General features: G+C 35.5%; 1 pseudogene; it reads left to right on the forward strand.

Moving 5' to 3' along the window:
* The window catches only part of LOC137387290 (zinc finger protein 420-like), a 76,084-nt pseudogene extending 59,805 nt beyond the window's left edge, over positions 1–16,279 (forward strand).
* The last annotated feature ends 310 nt before the right edge of the window (positions 16,280–16,589 follow it).

The following is a 16,589-nucleotide window of genomic DNA, read 5'->3' on the forward strand; positions in this document are numbered from 1 at the left end:
AAAAAAACGGTTTACGATTGTATATAAATGACTAGTTTTAGGCTAAAAGATGTGCCTAACAGACATGTGGCTAAAATCTTATCATTGTTTGTGCGAAATGTAACGCATAAAAGTTTTGCTATGCAAATGATTGTTTGAGCGCTAATATCGATTAATTGGCCTTGCGGAAGAAGAGATGAGGTCAGAAAACACTGGAAGGTATTGGACAACCAGAAGATGTTTGTTCCATTGAAAACTACAATTATAATGCAGCCGGCCGAGCAAATAATGCAAATATTTTTGTTTTGAAAAGGTTAATTCTTGTTTTTGGTATGTATTATTAGAGGTGGAACGAGACACGAGATGTCTCGAGTATCGACCTGTCTCGTATCGGTCTCGTCTCGACTTCACTATTGCCAAACTCGAGACAGGAAATAGAACTAGAGCGCCTGCGCACTGTTGTTAAAACATGGCTTCTTGCGGTAGCAACAACTCCATATATTGTAATGGATTGCGGGCAACTGCCTTTAAAGTTAAACCCGGTCCGTTGCTACCTGTTGCTATTGATTATGTCGGCCACCGAGTCTAATCATGTAGTCCGGACAACGGCCCTGTTAATATATTGTAGTTTGGTTCTGTGTCCTTATAACAGATACTGGGTCGTATCCAATTACCCTCCGGATAATCCAATTTAATAAATAAGTTTATTGCGGGTAACATGTCTGTGTTTTATCGTATCGCGTCTAAATACCAACTGCCCTTCATAAAATTCGGGCCTTTTTTATATACTACCAATTGCGAGTAAAACTTGCCCGGACACAAAGAAACGAACGAAAGGCCGTGTCGACCATAGTCCGTGTTCGGTTAACAATGACGTTATTGTTAGTTCAATATAAGAATACACATGTACATGTATACAGTAATTCATATAATTTCATGAGTACAATTTAAATATAATTCACACACTACAGTTAATACACAAACAAAGCTTAACATTAATAAAACGATAAGAATGAAAGTGTTATCTTGTGTTCTTTTAGTTGCGGTATTTCTTTGTAGAGCGACGGCTATCGGTTTCATTACACATTACATTAAAAAGTAAGACCTATTCAATAGATGGTAAAAATGAACATGTACAAAGCAATATGTTTATAATAATTGTTATCAATCAAGCTTAAAATTCTTAGAAATATATAACTTCGGTATTTTAGAGCTGTTTGTGTCACTTTTGTTTACAAAAACTACATGCATATCACTATTAAAATGATGTATTTAAATCGTTTGCACCAGCTGAAAATTCAATTTAAAAAGAGGTGTATCAATTTTATATATTCCAAGTACGCTAGTACTTGTGTAGTGAAATCACCACCAAATGCTCATTATTTTACTGTCTCGTGTCTCGAATTTTTACAAGACAGTGTCTCGAGTCTCATCTCGAACTTAAAAAATCTGTCTCGTCCCACCTCTATGTATTATAGGTATCATAAATATATATTTGTAGCATCTAATGGATTATCATTATATAAACGTACAAATTTGCAGATTTATAGCATATTTTTTGATAGCATCATTACAGTAATCTGATCTTACGATGGATTGATAGTTTGACTGCAAACTGTAGCAAACATATCAATGAGTGCAATGAGCTTTTATGCAACATTGTTAAAAATAGATATAAAATAAAAAATTTGTTTTTGAGATTTAAAGCGAAAGAAAATTGAAAGCTCAAACAAATTGCAAAGTAGGAGACAGGCTATAATATCATTGCAGATTAATTGCAAGCAATAGATACCAACTGATAGATATATTTCTCGGTTTCCAATGCATTTTTAATAATAGATCTTTGACAAGTTGGAACCGGGTTAGCAGATTTATTGCATCCAGACGGTTTAATAGCGCTCCACAGGAAAGAGAGGGTAAAATATAGGGGATGTTCGCTTCTCCTGTGAAAGGGCAAAATTTATCTTCTCAAAATTCTGATGAGCCGTTTTTAAAATACAACGTCAGCCTGTATTTTTTAGCATTTTTCTTGGAGTCGCGCTTAATTAGAGGTGACGGTCAAATAAATGGTGGCATTGTATTTTTCAAACATCTCGTCAGAGTGTTGAGAAGATAAATTTAACCGTTTCACGGGTAAAATGAATGTTGCTATATTTGCGCTCTTCTTCAGGCTGTACAACATTAACCCATTTATATGGAAGGAATTTGCTAACATACCTCCACCTTGCTGTGGATCTTTAAATAAATATGCATGAATAAGCTGATACATGTCTCTACAAAGTGATATCTATTGCTTGCAGTTAACCTATGTTGATCTTACAGTCTGTGTTGCATTTTGTTGGAGCTTTCAAGTTTTTATTTTGTAAATTTGAGTAAGCTAGTTATCTATGGCTTTTACTACTAAGAGCCGTGAAAGCAAGCATAAAGTTACGTTGCGTCGTTACAGAGAGTGGTTGTGTATTTTCACCCACATAATTATATATATAACCTGTTGAATCCATCAATCTCGCGTCGCTTAAAGGTTGACTTGCAACAAAATTCATATTACAGTTATTTGGTATCAAAAGATTCACCATGTCTTACTCTGTCGTGTTGTAAGTGCCAAATATGGGGAAATGTGGTTATAAGCTCTTAAAAGCTCAAAAACCAAAAGCCGCCGTAGCTTGGAATCTCTTTATTTCGAAGACGTAACCACGAAATTTGGTTATCGTCTTGTCACGTATGTTCTCACGTAAATTGAAAGGCCAATAAAAAGCTCAATATAAAACTTATCGTAGTATTAGTTTATGACAAACAATTCAGGTTTTACCGAAGACCCCGTATCAAATATAGATGCTCGCTACTTTACAGTTTTGTTTCGGCATTATTCAATCGTCGAGTCGTAAACTGATCATGTGACCCAATACTTCGCAAATAATTTTTGCGAAGTATTGGGTCGAATAAGGTTGCAAGAAAGTGTAAACAGAAACCATCTCTCACAACTACATCACATTTGAGCCGTTTTGGAAAGGAAATCCAAACTACGGCGGTCTCGTGTGGCTGCGATTTTCTGTTCGTGTTTGAGGTTTTAAGACATTGTAATCACCTTTCCACATATTTTGCACCTACAACACAACAGAGTAAGACCTGGTGTATCTTTTCATATCAAATAATGGTAATGTGAATTTTGTTGCAAGTCAACCTTTAAATAGGGAGGTATTTTCCTGACGAATAGGAAGTTCTGAGATCAAATCTTTTGCGACATGGATGCTTAATTTTGATAGCTATAGTTGGACAAACTGACGTACACACATGCAAACTTTGAAATTTATATACATGTTCAGTCAAACACAGATAACTCACCCACAGATAGCTCAAACACATTGTTAACTCAAACGGATTTGTTCGGTCCGTTCCCACGTAATAATAAATTGCTTTAGATAACTCGAACTTAGCATCATTAACTTGAGCTGTTTTTTGCCCAACAGCTACCGCGAATGTTGTTATCACTTTAGAGTATCACTTTATTCGAAGCCGTAGAGATAAACACCAACTCTTAGTAGTTCTTAGGCATCATTATTACTACCACCGGCAAAATATTTTCATTAACGACTTTTCTAAAGGTTTGCGAAAGGTCTAATGTTACGAGACGTCTGCTTTGCGATGACCTCTCGAAAACAAGGGAAAGCGCGGAAACTTTCGGATAAACTTATGGTAAAATCGGCAAAATTGATCTTGGCTCAGACGCTTATAAGAAAAAGTTGTCTTTTTTCTGAGCGTTTTAACCGGGATCATGTTTTGCCAATTTCAATCTAAAGAAGTCCTGGCAGTCACATCACCTACAACAACAAACAAATCTCAAGCGATGGAAAAATGTCTATACTTTCTGATGAAATTTTTTAAAACTTCACATGAGAGGCCCTTTAGCTTGAAACAAGCAATCTATGCTTTTGATTTATATATAGTTTGTATATGTACATGCACTGTCACAAGTGCATGCATTTATCATTAAATACATGTACAGTACATGTATTTGAATGCCACCTCTATTTGAATGCCACCTCTATTTAACCGCCACTATCTTTGATCGTTATGAACCCATAATATCAACTGATCAGTAGAAAAGTGTTTACAAAATGGTATTAATAATGAACTGTTTACATTGATAACAATAGATTCTCTTGTTGTCCAACATCAAAAGCTTTTCGCTTTTTCCGTTAAAACTTTGAAAGCAACACCATAGAAATAATCAATAACGGTCTCAGGCTATTAGTAGTTCCTTGTTAAATGCGGTCTTGGTACCTCGAAGTACATGTACCTATATAAAAAACGGTTTAAATTTACGTTGGTAAATGAACTTTGAAAGCAACACTATAGAAATAATTAATATCTGTCTCAGGCTAATTGTAGTTTCTTGTTCAATGTGGTCTTTCTACTTCGAAATAGCCGACATATATGAAAAAAATTATTTAAATTTACGATAGTAGATGAACTTTGAAATCAATGCCTTAGAAAAAAGTACTAACTGTTTCAGGCTAATAATAGTTCCTTGTTAAACAAGGACTTAATACTTCAAAGAGCATGCATATAAAAACGGTTTGCAAGTTTAGGACCAGTAGGATATTGAAATGCTTTAAAAAAGCCTTAATGACTTTGAAGGTTAGTGGACCAATCTTTATTTTGAGTACAAAATCGGAATCAGCGTGCCTGATTTACCTAAAGATTACGATGAAAGTTGTATGTGACAGTTATGGTTTAAACTGGTACCCATATTGACTCTTCTCCAACATATCTCTTAGAGGGTTTAGGCATATGCAGAAGAGCAGTGGTGATAAGGAGTCACCTTGATAGATGCCTCATTTAATTATAACCTGCTATGTTAATGTTATATTGTGGCAGACGCCGGGGCCACGAATTTATTTTTTATCTTCTATATACTCGCATATAATTACTTTTATATATTGCATGTTGTGTCTGTATTTATTATGTGTTTTACTCGCATATAATTACTCTTATATATATTTTGCATATTGTGGTTGTCTTTATTATGTGTCTTATCGCTAATACTTTGTTAGTTTGGCCATAATTAAGCCAACGTGTTAGCGAGTCTATTAATCATTTATCGTGCCTGAGTAGAGGCCGGCAAATTCCTTTACAATATGTTAAACAATACAAAGGAATCACATGAGGATCATCACTTCGGTTGCATTTTATTTGAAGATTAATTGGCCCAACTCAGTTAATTGTGTATTTTTATTGATCGCGTTAATCGTTTAATTAATCCGATCATTGTGCAGCTCTAGTTCAAGTTATCAGAGCACTGTCACAAGTCCATGTATTTATTAGTAGATACATGTACTTATACAAACTATAATATAAATAAAAGCATAAATGGCTTGTTTCAAATTAAATGCTTCTAATGTAAAGTTTAAAAATTTTTTATCAGAAAGTATAGAGATTTTTCTATCACTTGAGATTTGTTTGTTGTTTTAGGTGATGTAATTGCCAGGTTGTTTTTCAGATTAAAATTGGCAAAACTTGATTGCTGTTAAAATGCTCAAAAGAAAAGACATCTTTTTCTTTGGAGCGTTTTAACCAAGTTCAATTTTGCCGATTTTTCTTGAAGTTTATCCGAAGGTTACCTCGCTTTTCCTTGCTTTCGAAGGGCCATCGCTAAGCGGATATTTGGTAAAAAGCAAATTTTACAAAACCTTTAGAAAAGCCGTTGACAAAAATATTTTGCCGATGATGGTAATAACGACGCCTAAGAACTACTAAAAGTTGATGTTTATCTCTATGGCCCTGAATAAAATGATATTTTCAAGCGATAACAACCATTTCGGTAGCCCTTGGGAAAAAAACTGTTCGAGTTAACAAAGTTGGAGTCGAGTTATCTGAAGCAATTTATCATTGCGTGGGAACGGACCGAACAAAACCCTTCGAGTTAATCATGTGTTCGAGCTGTCCGAGGGCGAGTTATCCATGTTTGACTGTATATATATATATACATATATATACACTAGCTGTGCTACCGGCGTTGCCCAAGTATTAAAAATCAGCTTATAAACAATGATAATTAATGAGAGTTGCATTCCACTTGCTATTAGCCTGGTAGATTGTCAATGGATAATTTTAGTAAGCTAATTAATGACAATCACTTACTTATGCAATCACCCTGCTTGGTATGCAAAGCCATGGGTATGGGCTCCCATATACCGACTTATTTTGGCAAGCTCTCAACTCATTCTCTTTGACCTATTGGGTAGGGTGTCGGACTGGTGAACGGATGGTCGGAGATCAAATCTTCTTTGGTACAAATTTTCTATTCAAAGATTTTAATAGCTATAGCCGGAATGCATACATACGGACATACTTTGAGAAATATATATACAGTGTACCCTCGAGATACGATGTTGATCTGTTCCAAGGTTGGCATCGTATAATGAAAAAATTGTATGTAGGGGTATAGAAACCATGTAATTATACAATGCTAAAAAAGGTAAAAATCGTCCAAAATTGTATAAAACATGCTGTACATATTGAAAATTAGTAACAAAATTGTATGTTGACTTTAGTTACCTACAGTAGCTGCATTGTATGCACCTAGTGATTATGATCTGCAAAACTGTAAAATGCAACATGTGTGTACGAAATGCAGTACGCACAGTAAGGAGTTCTTACTATCAAGACGTACGTACAACATAAGCTTTCAATTCACTTCAAATATGTTTAGCTTATTAAACACACATTCAAAGCTAATTAAAACTGAGTTTTAGTATGTAATTTTAACTATTTCACTAAATTTTAACTTCATCACTAACATCTTTTCGCTTCCCAGCTTTTACTATCGCCTTTAGCGAGTCTGGTTAAAACCTTTTTAAACCTAACTTGATCAGAAAAGCCGTGCATTGCACTTTTCAAAAGCGGCCTCTCATACACTTGACCATATAATGGCCATCACAAAATGAAATTTTATTTACTATACAGTAGTGTACGCACATACCTTTGGAGTAACATGACTTGAGCTGTTGATCTAGTTTATTATTTTTTGGATCGTGAAAAGCAATTTCACGATCCAAAGCACGATTCTGTGTCTTCCTGGCAAGAAATTGCCAGGAAGACACAGCTTTACTGCTGGTACAGAGAGTTCTCGAAGAAAATAAGCTAACTTAGTATAGATTATCACTTATTAAGGACGACGCTTGCTCGTGCACTGTAAATGCTTATGCAGTGCATAAAATTGCTAGCTAGCTAACATTTGTAAAAGGATTCAGAGAAGGTTGTACAGTAGTTTGTCTTGAATGAAATGTGCACAAAAATTAGTGTGGCCATACAGACAAAAGTTTGTACGTATTTATACCCTAAAGGGCATGGTTTTAGCAAGTTCTAGAAAGTAATAGGAATGCGTCAACTATCTTGAGTAGCTAGTTATATATGAGTTACATACATACGATGCTTTGTATTTACGTAGTAAAGAACAGGCCCATCTGCAAAGACATGGTTAAACAAGAAAATAAAACATAAAATCAAAATGAAATAAATAAAACAAAATAGAACATAAGATGTATTTAATAAAGCACGAAAAACATGCCACACAAAGAAGATAAATAATGATATACATTGTACAGTATTGTTTTTATGTACCAGTTCACATCAGTGAACTGAGGAAATATCATGAGGAAATGATTTTGTGCAGAACACGTTATTTTCTTTGGAGGTATTAGACAATGTGTAATCTCTGAGAATACATGTAAAATAATTGCTATATTCAGACAATCAAACATAGAATACACATACGACATACTTTGAGAAATATATGTATATATACATGTATATATACTGTAGATAGATAGATTTAATGGTATGTGTATTGACATATATACACTGATATATGTATTAATATATATATTAAGCAGTATTTGATATAGAATAAGCTTTTTGTATAATTCTCTCTAGATTAACTCTCATTTTTATTGTAGTTGCAGAAGTGAAAATAGAACCAGAATCTGATGATGACAATCGCTACCCAACTGGTTAGTTAAAGATTGATTAAATAATAGTGATAACTGCTATTGATAAGCTCTCATGTCAGGTACTTGTGAGTTGAATAGTTTAATTGATTTAATTTTAGTAAGGGTGATATACAGTCAACCTTTGACCTTTGTTTGTTCGGACTAACACAGACTAGTCATGCCCGTACATTGATAATTGAGTAATTTATATTAAACAGACATGCTTGTCTCATACATGCTATTAGGGCACAATATGTGTACAGTATGCATATACAGTATACATGAGAGAGTACAAAATGATTATACCCAAAATTCATGACATATTATTGTATAAACAAAAAACTGCTCATTCTCCTTCTTTCATGATGAACTTTCATAATTATTGCAGTAGTTGCAGAAGTGAAAACAGAACCAGGATCCGATGCTTGTCCTGATAACCTCTACCCAACTGGTAAGTTAAAGATTAATTAAATAATAGTGATAACTGCTGCTGATAAGGTTTGATATCAGGTACTTGTGAGTTGAATAGTTATAGAAATAGAATAGAATATCAGGTGCTTTTGAATTGAACAGTGAAACTGATTTGATTTAGTAAAGGTCATATACAGTCAACCTTTGACCTTTGTTGGTCGAGACTAACACAGACTAGTCATGCCCGTATATTGAATATTGAGTAATGTAAATTAAACAGACATGATTGTCTCATACATACCACTAGGGCACAATATGCCTACATTATGCAAATACAGAATACACGAGTGAGTACACAATTGAATTGCTTTCATAATTATTGCAGTAGTTACAGAAGTGAAAACAGAACCAGGATCTGATGATGATGCTGATAATCTCTACCCAACTGGTAAGTTTAAGATTTATTAAATAATAGTAATAACTGCTGCTGATAAGCTTTGATGTCTGAGTTGAATGAATATGATAATTACCTTCCTCTATTGTCTTACCAACTGGTTTGTTAGTAAAGCTAAAATACTAAATCTTACCAAAGTTGCAGTTTAAGTGTAAGTACTGGGAAGGAGTTCTGTACTAGTTGTAGGATTTGATTAACTACTACAGATCCGTGAGAGCTAATAATGTGTGAGTCATTTTTTGAAAGTTTTGACATTTGATCGCAGGAGGTACGCTGAGTTTCTAGTCATAATAATTTCTATAGCAGATATGTTCATGACATTTTATATAAATGAAATCATTCAGTGGATCTAAAAGTTTGGAACCTAATGAGTTTAACATTATTCAATGTATCTACATATTTACATAACTTTCATAAAATGAAAGTTATGAAAGTTGTCACCTTTGCTATCAGGAGGTATACTTAGTTTTTAGTCATATATTTTGTCTGTAGCAAATATGTTTATGAAATTTGTGTAAATCAAATCTTTCAATGTATCTAGAAATCCTAAACTTAATGAGTTGCAGAGCATTCGCTGTATCTACTAATCTACATATTGTAAAGGCCTGGCCCGGTAGCTGAGCCAGCTTTACTGTACTAACAGGCAGGTGCAGCCTGAACTCTGGGCCTCCCCCTTGTCGGGCCTGCCTGACACACTTGGTGGTCAGATCAGGCCGTGGCTGTTGCTCAACCTCAGGCTCACTCGGAACCCTATTACAGCCTGCTCTTTGAGTCCCTATCGTTGGCTAGTCTAGGTCCCGGGCTAGCTCACTATAGGGCCTGATCTCTTATGCTATTGCATCTCCGATCAGGTCCAGTCGTAGCGTAGCCCAACCCCTAGCCTTCCTTAGGTATCTCTCAGGCAGTTCTTATCCAGAGTCTGACCATTTCTGGTTGAATGGTCCTGTCTAAGCCACCCTGGCAGGCATAAATGTAATCAGTTCATGTGAGTGAAGTTTAGTCTATTTATTATATACGAGGGGCGATCGTAAAGTTCCAGGAATTGTCTCAGTACACAATCGTAATTACTTAATTTAAACTGTCCCCTTCAAAGTAATCGCCTGAGCTTGCTATGCACTTGTCCCATCTGTGTTTCCACTGATCCATGAAATGCTGGAAATCACTTTCTGTAAGGCTTCGGAGTTGTCTCATCACATTTTCTTGAATAGTTGGTATGTCGTCAAATCTTTCACCTTTCATTGTCAATTTGATTTTGGGGAATAGGTAGAAGTCACATGGTGCTAAATCAGGTGAATAAGGGGGATGGTTAAGCACAGTCACTTTATTTTTTGCCAAATGCTCATGTACCATCAATGAGGTGTGAGCCGGAGCATTGTCATGGTGTAGGTACCAGTCACCTGAGAGCCACAAATCTCGACGTTTCCTTCTGATACTGTCTCTAAGTCTTATCAGAATGTCTTTGTACACATGCTGATTCACAGTTTGACCATGTGGCAGAAATTCAGAGTGCACCACACCTCTAATGTCGAAAAATGTTATCAGCAGCGTTTTTACATTGGAGTGAGACATTCTAGCTTTTTTAGGCCTAAGAGAGCCAGGGGATTTCCATTGAGAACTTTGTGATTTGGTCTCTGGGTCATATCCATAGACCCAACTTTCATCCCCAGTCACAACTTTTGAAATAAAGTCAGGATCTTGTGTTAAAGCATCTTTCAGTTCGCTACAACAGCTAACTCTTTTTTCTTTTTGGTCGTCAGTGAGCAGTTTGGGATCTTTGCAGAGATCCTTCTCATGCCTAAATCTTCAGTAAGAATAAGATGACATGTACTATAAGAAAGCCCACTTTCTGCTGATATTTCCCGTATAGTCAATCGCCTATCTCCCATCACCTGCTGTCTCACAAGGTCTGTGGTAGTTGTGGTCCTTGAAGTTGCCGGTCTGCCCATGCGGTCATCATCTTTAGTACTTGTTCTTCCCTCTCTAAATCTTTTGTGCCATTCATAACAGGCTGTTTTCTTAAGGGTAGAGTCTCCATAAGCTGTCCGTAACATTTGGAGCGTTTCAGCACCAGACTTTCCAAGTTTTACACAAAATTTTACACAAACGCGTTGCTCTTCTACTTCATTCATTTTCGAAAAATCCGACGAACGATAAAAAATGGCTTTGACATTACCTACTATAACTTCATTGCGGGTGCTCTGACAAGCGTAAAACTTTGGCTATGGGGAAATCCCGTGCTGCTTAGCAACATGGAACAATCAAAACGACTGCACATGGTCTTATATTTGACTAGGAAAACGATTCCGGGAACTTTATGATCACCCCTCGTATAAGCATAAACACATGTACAGCAGCATCAAGTTCTCAACTATCCCAACGAGGTGGCTTGCGCCTCCTCCTTATATACTGGCCTTTCTCCGCCCACTTCTAGTCTTGCCCATAAAAGGAGTGTAATGGCTCTTACATAACAATATACAGTTTAGTTATGGCAGGCCTGTGTGACAGACTTAAATATAAAGTGTTACATAACAAAGATATATGAGGAATGCGCATGTAAGGTTATAATAGTTGAACACAGATATCTAAAGATGGCATAAATAGTATATTTGTCCAGTCCTCCGCAATATGTTATGCGTGAGTCATTATATGAAAGTTGTGACTTGTGATCGCAGGAGGTACACTGAGTTTCTAGTCATATATATTGTCTATTGCACGTATGTTATAACATTTGTGTAAATGAAATCATTCAATGTATCTAGAAGTCCGAAACTTGGTGAGTTGCAGATCATTCAGTGTATCTACTAATTTACATTGTTTATATTGTAGACACTGAACTTAATCTAGAATCAGAGATTCCATCAGTCAACACACACAGGGATGAAGGTAAATATGCTATTAGTTTAATGGATTTAATAACATTATATCACATTGTAATGTTTTCATGCCAGGGAGAGAGCTACCCTGGCATGGATACCTATGTACAGTGAACCCCGGTTCTCGAACGCTTCGGTTCTCCACTAACTCGGTTTTTGATCAAAAGATTCGAGATTTGTTCGTCTCGTATCTCGAACATAAATTCGGTTCCCGACCAAACCGGAGCATGCGCATCGGAATTAAATGTTTGGAACAGCTCCGGAAACAGCATGTTTATACGTTTAACAACGGTGTTGTGAGCCACTTTCAGAAGGTTCTCAAACAAAGGGAGAAGTTTCGCTTCATAAAGTCTTTACAAAAAAACCATCTGGGAGGACGTCGCCTCTACCGAAGAGATTTCATAGGGAGACCCTAAATTGTTTTCGAGGAGGCTTCTTCTTCAAAGGTGTGAAGTAAACGTGTCATTGTTGTTTAACATTTTCTTCCTTACACGATTTTTGTTTCAACCAATCTGTCACATTTTTTTCTGTTTCATTATCAATTTCTGCGATTTTTGGTATTGTATTATAACCTTTAGTGATTTTGATGTTTTAGGAGCAAAACAGGAAATGTTTACCTTTTGCTTTCTTTTTTCATCTTTATATATAGAAAATATTTTATTAAAGTTAAACACAATCCATATCTATCCGTTTTTACTTATAGTATGCAGTGTACAATACAGTTTATGGTGTAAAATGTTAAAAAATACTTTACCAAATTTGTTATTTCGACTTAACACGAATTAAAATTTACATACATTAATTCTAATAGGAAAAGTTGTTTCGGATCTCGAACAACTCGGTTTTCGAACAACCTTCTGGAATGGATTATGTTAGAGAGCTGAGGTTCCACTATACGTTAAGCCGAGGTTCCACTGTAGTTGCATTCACGCAGTATGCATAACTTGCATGTGTCATTACTACTGCGCAGTAATACATGTGGTACAACTATTTTTAGTGTGTGGTAAGCAGTATTAGTGTAGAAGGCATTACCTACTGAACAGTTTGCATTGTTGGATGCAGTAAGAGCATCCTATTAGCCATTCATTGTTCATGAATATTTGTAGCATTTGATAGATTATCATTATATAACTTATAAATTTGCAGTTTATTAGCATAGTATTCCAATAGCATCATTGCGGTAATCTGATCTTACAACGGATTGACCCTCGTAACTCCTCTTCTATTGCACATAAAAAGCTAGTTTTGGCTGCAAACTGCAGCAAACATATCAATGAGTGCCATGAGCTTTTATGCAACATTGTTAGATATAGATATAAAATAATATTTTGTTTTCAAATTTAGAATGAAATGTAAGCTGAAGTATCCAACAAATTGCAAGGCAAAACACAGGCTATAATATCATCGCAGGTTAATTGCCAGCAATAGATATCAACTGGTAGAGATGTTTCTTGATTTCTCGATGCATATTTATTAAGATAACTACATGTTGGAGGTTAGTTTGCAGTTACATTCAAAAGGTTTAATATCGCTCCACCGAAAAGAGAGGGCAAAATATAGGTGACATTCACTTCGCCCGTAAAAGTGCGAAATTTGTCTTCCCAAAATTCTAACAAGCCATTTGAAAAATACAACGCCAGCCTCTATTTGAACACCATCTCCAATTGACCGCTACTATAAAGTAGGGGTTGGAGAATAGAGCGCCATACCGTTCAATTATGGGTTTTATGGTATACAAAAGATGGCCCTAGATAGCATTGTTTTAATAATTATAGAACATGGTTATAGAGTGTAGACCATTGTTGCTTTCTGATTGTTGCCTTTGTTTGGACTTATTTCATCTTTCTCTAGCTGTTCAATACATTTAACAGTGTATTCAGACCTCAACTCTTTTACTGCGCTGCTCATTTAGTTTATATTAGCGTCTAATATTTTTTTATATATTTTTTCTAATATTTTAATAATTTTTATATAAGCATAACTTTAATTTGTCACCATGTAAATTGCAAACTTTGCAAAAACAAAAAAAACATACAGCCACATGTCTAGCTTGCACATACATGCGCAGCACAAATTGTAGCATAAAAATAGTAGTACACATTTTATGGTAATTATTCAAGCCAAAAATTAATTTTTATAATACAAATTTACAAACAAATGAAAGGATTTTCAAAAGGTCTATCGCAATGAGAAGCAACACAGGTTTGATACGCTGGAACAATTCTCTTATCACTATACAGTCGGTTTTGGTATGGAAAGGGTTAAGTCATATGTTTATCTCGAAGTGTTCAAACAGAGAATAGGTATCTTACTTTGGTAATTGCTTTAGTTGTTTACGATTAATTTGCTGCCTCCCAATTTATCATTTCGTACATGAAGCCTATTGAAAAGCTCAATGCTTCTTTTTTACATTCTAACATATCATTCTCTAGCACATAATGAATATGTCTTTCTCATAGATTTCCTTTTTTATTATGATTTTGCAGCTAGTCTGGTTTTGCTAAACTGCCATCTCGATGTGTTTATCGCTGATTTTAACGCTTGTATTTTGTTACAAGGCTCTAACTCTCTGTCAACGCAACATCTACGGTTGTAGTTATTTCTAAATGAACTTGTTAATGAATAATGTAATATTTGTTATTCGTATCTATTTGAAAGAGAGTAGCATTCTGGGGAATCATTTGAAAATAATAAGGATGACAACAGGTTTCCTGTTTGATTGAGCTTTGGACATGTTAAGCTCATGATTTTTATGAAGAAGTTACCAAAGCATGAAAGACCACCTGATGGCTAAAGCTGAAAGTTAACTTTTGGCTTCAGACATAAAATTTTATCTCTATCAGTATGTCACATGATGGAACTCGCGCCTTCTGGTTCAAGTTTGTTAACTTCAACTGCATTTGAACAAAACTTTAGCGAAACACTTTGAAATTCATTTTTCCATCTTTTTAAAAATTGTTTTAGTAGCTTTCTCCCCACTCTTCATGCTAGAATTTACTAAGTACATGCTTACAAAACTATGTTTTCTTTATTAACTATATGCACCATCCGATTGCAAGTACATCTCTGATGAAACTGCAGAATGCATTAGTTTAATAAATAAGGATACATTTATACCAAAATACATGTAAAGGTTGTTATTGCTACTTGACTATATCAAGGCTGTGGCTGATATAAGATGCATACAGAAAGATGAACATCTTTTAAGTTTAGTCAACCATAAAATCATTTTTTGGTAAATGGTTTACACCTGATACTTCTGACAATATTGGCACATTTCGATATTTGTACCTTAACTTACACTTCATGTTTGTATTGTTACGCAAGCTAAGCATGTTTGTGTCGGGACTCCGAAAATTCTATATTACTTGCAGGGTTTGATATACACTTTTGTGACAATAATACTTGCGTATGTATGGTACTATAATTGAGCCTGTGTTCCACTCATCTCACAACCTGCCAACTTGTATTACAGGTGAACATTGTAGTAGCTTTACTCACCGCAGTACTCGAAAAAGAGACATGAAGACTCATAATAGAGAGAAGCTGTTTCAGTGTGAAAAATGTACTTTTACCTTTACTGTGCGTAGTAAGCTAACAAGACATATGAGGATTCATACTGGAGAAAAACCATTTGAATGCGAGATTTGCAGTAAAAGGTTTGCACAGAGCGGTCATCTAACAGAACACATGCGGACTCATACTGGAGAAAAACCGTTTCAATGCAGGATGTGTAGTAGTAGCTTTTCTCGACGCTGTAATTTAACAACACACATGAAAATTCATACTGGAGAGAAGCCATTTCAGTGTAAAAAATGTACTTTTACCTTTACTGTGAGTAGTAAGCTAACAAGACATATGAGGGTTCATACTGGAGAAAAACCATTTGAATGCGAGATTTGCAGTAAAAGGTTTGCACAGAACAGCCATCTAACAGGACACATGAAGACTCATATTGGAGAGAAGCTATTTCAGTGTAAGATGTGTAGTAGTACTTTTGCTCATCACAGTAGTCTTCTAGACCACATGGTGACCCATGCTGGAGAAAAATTGTACCAGTGCAAAATATGTAGTACTAGCTTTTCTCGAATCAGTCATCTAACAAGTCACATGAGGATTCATCCTGGAGAAAAATCGTACCAATGCAAGATATGTAGTACTAGCTTTACACTACCCTGTCGTCTAACAAGTCACATGAGGATTCATACTGGAGAAAAACCATTTAAATGCAAATGTTGCAGTAGAAGGTTTGCACAGAGCGGTCATCTAACAAGACACATGAGGACTCATACTGGAGAGAAGCCGTTTCAGTGTAATATGTGCAATAGTAGCTTTACTTTACATAGCAATCTAAAAAGACATATGAGTAAAACACACTGTAGTAAAAGCCTTCCCATGCAAGATTTGCAGAAGTAGTTTTGCTCAAAGCTGTCATTTAGCAAAACGATTATGACTCATAGTTTAAAGAAGCCATTTTGTTGTACATGTAATGCTCTTTTGTTGTGTGATCACATCTTTTGCACATTTAATGATGGTCAAATTTATTATGTTTAAAATATATTGAATGTTCGTATATATAAATAACTCTCAGTGTTTGTGTGTATGTCCATGTGTTCAGTTTCAGCAAAAAGTTTGAAGAATGAAAGATTGGCTGCGCACTCGATTAAATATTAAAACCTTCAGTTCTGCAGACAGACATGCTATGCGATAAGCCAAGCGGCTATGCTGCTATACAATGGCACAATTATGGTCACACTCATTACACCTGCCAATCTTTAATGGCTTCACGCTTGGCACTTCAGCTAGCATTATGCGTGAAGCCATACCAGAGACTAAATATGTGCCCATAAATGAGCAGAAGTGCTTGAACTCACACGGCCA

The sequence above is a fragment of the Watersipora subatra genome, chromosome 2 (assembly GCF_963576615.1).
Source record: "Watersipora subatra chromosome 2, tzWatSuba1.1, whole genome shotgun sequence".
Taxonomy (NCBI): domain Eukaryota; kingdom Metazoa; phylum Bryozoa; class Gymnolaemata; order Cheilostomatida; family Watersiporidae; genus Watersipora; species Watersipora subatra.